Source organism: Papaver somniferum, chromosome 6 (genome assembly GCF_003573695.1).
Source record: "Papaver somniferum cultivar HN1 chromosome 6, ASM357369v1, whole genome shotgun sequence".
Taxonomy (NCBI): domain Eukaryota; kingdom Viridiplantae; phylum Streptophyta; class Magnoliopsida; order Ranunculales; family Papaveraceae; genus Papaver; species Papaver somniferum.
In genome coordinates this window covers 100,896,599-100,902,410 of record NC_039363.1, presented here as the reverse complement: position 1 = coordinate 100,902,410, position 5,812 = coordinate 100,896,599, and the positions used below count along the sequence as shown (strand labels likewise).

The window sequence follows — 5,812 nt, the reverse complement described above, 5'->3', positions numbered from 1 at the left end:
GTTAGAAGGATCGGGCAATAACGAAGCTCATTATCGGTACCAACACAGCTGTCAAGAAGCTAAGATTCAGATGAGTCAGAGAGATGGGCCCTAGACAAAAACTCTATAAATACCCACCTCGACTAAAGGAGAGGGGGCCGACCACAATTCTAGAGGAGAGAGAACCATAGTTAGAGAGAGAGAACTATAGCTAGGAAGAGAAATTATAATTGTAAGTATTGAGTTTATCTTCTCATCATACCTTCGTTCCCTACACAGAGTCATTCGACTAACTATTGTAACCTTATATGATCCATAGTGAAAACCAACATCCCCGTGGATGTAGGCCTTAGCGCTGAACCACGTAAATCATTGTGTCATTGATGAGCCCCAAAACTCAGAGTTCCCCATGGCACACATTTATTCATTGTTATTACATTTGTTATCGTATCTTTAATTAATGCGAACATTGATTGTAGGCACGATGTTCACCATTGTTACGTCTGTGCTTACAGCACCAAAGAAATTTAATAATGTATTGAGTGTGAAAAGAAATGATCTCCTAAAAAATTCCATGATCAAAAGTTGGATTTCACCTGATTCTCCTATTAACTTTGTTTCTGCTCTCCCTCCATTCACGCAGTTGCAACTACTCTTTTGGTAGATATGGTCTTTCAGATGTCAAGTAATATTCCAGCATGTCACTCTGAATCATAATATTGTTATACATAGAGTTTGTCACTATCTTACTAGAAATTCTTCCATCATTAATCATGCTCATACTAGGCATAATAGAAACCCTGTACCTTCTAACCAGCATTGGATACCTCCATCACTTGACACTTTAAAAATGAATTTTGATGCTTCACTCCATAAAAAAATTTGTTTTGCTGGTATTGGTACGATAACAAGGGACTCTGTAGGACGATATGTGGCAGGAAAGGGATTACTAAGGAGAACAAAACATGCTAATTAGGCAGAAACATGGGTATCGTATGAAACTATGCATTAGACACATCGACAAGGTTGAATCGAGTCATCTTTGAATCTGACTGCAAAGGGGATTGTTTTGTTCATAACCAAAAGTTTACCTCCTCCCCCTGGCAGTCTTTTTCTCTTTTGAGTGCTGTAATGAACTATGTAAAAATTATCCTAATTGGAGTTGTGCTTATGCACTTAGAATATGTAACAAAGTAGCAGACTGTCTAGCTAAATCTCCCTGTCAGTCTGGCAATATAGTGGAATGGGGGCATGTACCACCCTCCATATACCGTACGAATTTACAACCGAATCACTCTGAATTATTGGCCGAGTTTGACTTTTATGAATCCGAATAATACTCCAACTGTACATTTTCCGAATACCAAATGGCTAACTAGGAATTTGACCGCGTCAGCGCCAGTGCTACCCAGCTTCCGGGTTTAGCCTTGGTTATAGGGCAAGCCTAGCGAAGAAGGTGCGGAGAAAATATAGTGCATCCCTCTGCAAACAGTACAACTCTCCGCCATCGCCGTCACCTTTCTTCTTCTTCACTTTTTCTTTCTTGGAAGTTAAGGTACGATCTCTCTTCTTCTTGTTGTTCTTCGATTATGTAATTAGGTAATCAGTGTTTAATTTTGTTACTAGGGTTTTAAATTTCGGGATTCGTATTTAGGGTTTTGACATTTTTTTTTAAGCAAGTTCCGAAATAGTTCATCTGTTAAAGATGATACACATAAGGTTCTATTTGTCACGTTTTGGTGCTAGGTTTTAAATGAGGGTATTTTTGAATTCGTATTTAGGGTTTTGACATTTTTTTTTTGTTAAGATGATATTTTCTTCTATTTATCAGGAGGATGGGTGGGTGGTGATTTGGTTGTGGTTTTTGTTGATTTGAGGTTTTGGTTTTATATTCTGATGTAACTAAATTTTTTATTGAATTAAAAGTTATAAATCTGGTTTTTACAATTGAATATGAAAACAATTTTTGATGAACAGATGGAAACATCTACCCAGATGGAAGCATATAAACTCCCTGGGAGGCTCATTCCCCACATAATTTCTACTAGTGAGCACATTTATAGGATTCCAGAGTTAGAAATGGAACAGGACACTGAGGCTGAGCAGTACACTGAGGATGAGGATGAGGATGATGATGGGGAATGAGGATGAGGATGAGGATGAGGGGGATGAGGAGGAGGGGGAGGTTACCCGTAGGAGTAGGTATTGTCTGCTTGACAATAATCATTCTGGAGACTTCCTTATTCAAGATGCACGCATTTGTTCTACATAAGTCTGAGGACCTTGCATCGTTGTGGTTTACTGTTGAAAAAGAATTAGAAGGTTTTTCTTCCCTTTCTTTTTCCTTTTTTTATCGTCTAACAAATATTTCCTCCAACATCTTGTTATCCTTGCACAATGTGACTATGCTGTCCCCCCTTGACAGGTCTTATATCTGCACTTTCACCATTCAAGTTCTTGCAAGAGATTACACGGAAACTGGAACTGGAGACGGTTATAAGTGTTTGTGCCTGGACAGAGTAGTGCCCTTCTCGAAGATGAAACCCTGGTTTGAGTTTAACTGCTTTGAGCTAAAGAAACTAGAAGCTGAAGGGTTTTTAGTTAATGAAATATTAACTGGATTTATAACGTTATGTATTGATACACATATGCTCAAGAAGGTGTCAGGTCTTGGCAGTTACTTGTCAGTAGCTTCTAGGTCCTTCTTAATAGATCATCATGGCGATCTAGTGGCTTATAAAATGACAAGTGTTTGCCGTGGTTGTATAGAGAACTATAATAAAGCGTAATAATCTCTCCCTCCCCCTCTCTCTTTCTCTCAGTTATCATCATCATTTGCTTTATTAATTATCATCATTGTTGTTAATATACATTGAACTTTCTTGTTCTATCTCTTGTTCTATCTCAGATTGCACCGCTGGAATCTTCTAAATAATGATTCAGACAAGGATATAGTAAAGATGATGACGAAGGATAAAGTTCTGAAGAAAAAAGTTGTCAAACAACAAACACATGACGTTCTTCTAGATGATACATGTCCTTCTTATCCCCTGATAATGCAGTTGCTCTATTTCGGGGATACGTATGTAGAAACACATGAAGCCTGTGGAAACCCTTACGTTGAAAGTTTGGACATCGTACCCATCATTTCTTTGTCATCCAAAGACGAACAGAAATTTATATCTTTGAAATTTGAATTTGGATTTGGAAGACCTATGGACCAGAAAATAAAAAGATACAAGGAATGGCTTGACATGGCACCTGTTTCTGAGAAGGGCAAGAATTCAATGATCGTCTTCTGGCTACTGGATGGTGCGCCATCCAGTTGCTCTGTTTGTCACATTTTGTGAGGTAAACATTTGCTTTCCAATTTCCATTTCCATTTCCATTCTTAGATTTGCTTTTCCGAAGATTAAGCATTCATATCCAATTTGTTGCTCAGTTGGGGAGTGTAGCTTTGGATGCAATAGATGAGGTATCAAAGGCGGAAAAAAGAAATAGAGTCAAGGAAGCTAAAAAACACAAGGTGAGCGCTGGTGTTGTGCAGGCTAACAAATTAACTCAGAGTCCAACAGATAGTCAGGGCATGTCAAGTCAGAGCACGTCAAGTCAGGGCATGTCAAGTCAGAGCACGTCAAGTCAGAGCCCAATGGTGCAAAACCCTACCGTCACCCCTATTCAGCCCCAACAGAAGATGAAGGGTATTCAGCCCCAAAAGAAGATTAATGGTAGGGTGCCGTGGATTCAACCACCTGCTAAAGGAATCAGCCGTATCGATACTGATGGATCGTTCGTTGTTAAGGTAATAAACAAACGCAAAGTCTCATTGAACTTGTTAAGATGAATGTTGTTGTGTATCATGTCATATAATAAATATGTTGTACTTTTGAATGTGAAAATCAGGCAAATAAAGAATGTACAGCTGGATTTGGCTGTATTATCCGACAATTTGAAACAGTTCAGAATGTTGAAACAGTTCAGAATGTTCAAGTGGAAGTGGCAGTTGCTGGTGGTGCCACACCATATTCGTCACTTGCTTCTGAACTCGAAGGTATATATTGGGGATTCAGGAAACGAAAGACCTCGGTCTTCAGAACGTTGTATTGGGCACGGATTGTCTGCCAGCGCTTCATCATGTGGACAACGGACTAGTGGTGCATAAACTAATAGGTCGGTACCTCAGAGTGTCAAACAAACTGAAGAAATTGATCAATAGAATTATCGAATGTCAGTCGCATTTTGCGCATTGCGAGTTGATTCAATTATACAGAGGTGCGAATGAGGTTGCCAATTTATTGGCGCATATCCATACCAATCCAACAAGTCTAACAGTATACGGCCAAGGCTATTTTGATCAAGCTGACAACAAGCTAGATGAGATGGAGCTTAAGATCAAAAGATTTATTAAATCTGACGCTGCTGGTAAACATTATCTCCCCCATGGAGAACCATAGCTCTGCGTAATTAAAATACTCAAGCCTGTCAGGAATAACAAGGTAATTCTTACTTGCAATATAATCATTTCGTCTTTCTTAGTGATAGTTCTTTCCTGTGTGTTAGTTGCAAAAACATGTGAAATGTCTGGGCATAGGTTGGATTAGCTCCATCCTGTGTGTCCCAAGTCTTTTGAACTTCCATAAATGTCAAGCCTTTGTTCTGGATGATCTTATCATATGTGTTCACTCGTTTTGACGTATTTGTATATCACTTTTATTTCTATCAAATTATTTGTGCGCCGCTCCTATTGGATATTGTCTGTTGTCATATACATAATAAGAAAGCTTGGACCATGGTTGGCTTCAAGTGTCATATGCATATTAACAAAGCTTGGACCATGGTAATTTTCTGTTAGTTGTTGTGATTTCACTGGGTTAGGGGGAAGTTCATAATCAAGTTAGTAACTTAGTAACTGACTGGGTGGATAATAAACCTTAAGTGTATATGAGAGAAAGAGAGTGAAATAAATAGGAAATGTAGTGGGTGTCCAGTCCTAAACATGTTCTACGAGCCGGACTGCACAAAGTACTCAAGCTTGTGTTGGCTCTTAAAAGCCACAACTATTTATTGCTATTGGTATCAGTAGTTTATTGTTCTTTTTGATCAAACTGATATTTGGCAACCAGAAAGAATATAGGAGAGAATCTGAACACCACTGCAAAAAATGTTATGTTTTTTAAAGCATCAATTCATGGGTAAACTAACTTATTTCATCGTATGCAGGTATGTTTATATTAGGAGGAGATAGAAGATTTAACATGGATTAGAAGTAGAAGAAAAGAAATGAAGTCATAGATAAGACCAATTGACCAAGGACAGGGGATTTCAACTTTTTGTATTTCCCTGTTTGTTTGATTTTTTGTATGAAATACAGAAGTAACAGGAACCTTTACTTAAATACCAACAAAAAGATTTTAAATGTGAATCCATTAATAATCGGTCATTAGTCACTCATCAGCGTTTTTTTGTGGGCACTATTTTGAGGACGGTTCTCTTAAAATCTCTTTTCATCTCAGTATTCTCAATATCTGTTACCAGCTTCACTGCCTTCTTGGTTGCATCTTTGTTGTCATCTTTGACAATCTTTATTATTGTCATAAGTTACATTGATCACCAATAATGCACACAATTTCTTGTATAGCTAAGTGATAATTAGAGTTATCGCACCAGTATCAAGTGATATATGCAGATTTCAATGGTTGTCACTTTTCAATTCTCAATCATCTCATCAATCATGTATTTCTTTTATGGTATATATACTCTTAGAGGAAATGGCGTACAAACTCCCAAATACTGTCAAGCACAACAGCACTTGGGCAATTGGGTTGGGTGATGA

The 5,812-nt window shown here is 38.1% G+C and overlaps 1 long non-coding RNA gene across 1 annotated transcript; it reads left to right on the top strand.

The window, feature by feature from the left end:
• Positions 1-1,444: 1,444 nt before the first annotated feature.
• LOC113288600 lies at positions 1,445-5,557 on the top strand. Its single transcript, XR_003330670.1, has 7 exons — positions 1,445-1,534; positions 1,957-2,301; positions 2,405-2,764; positions 2,888-3,330; positions 3,422-3,781; positions 3,883-4,475; positions 5,200-5,557. It is a non-coding gene; the product is annotated as an uncharacterized LOC113288600 (long non-coding RNA).
• The last annotated feature ends 255 nt before the right edge of the window (positions 5,558-5,812 follow it).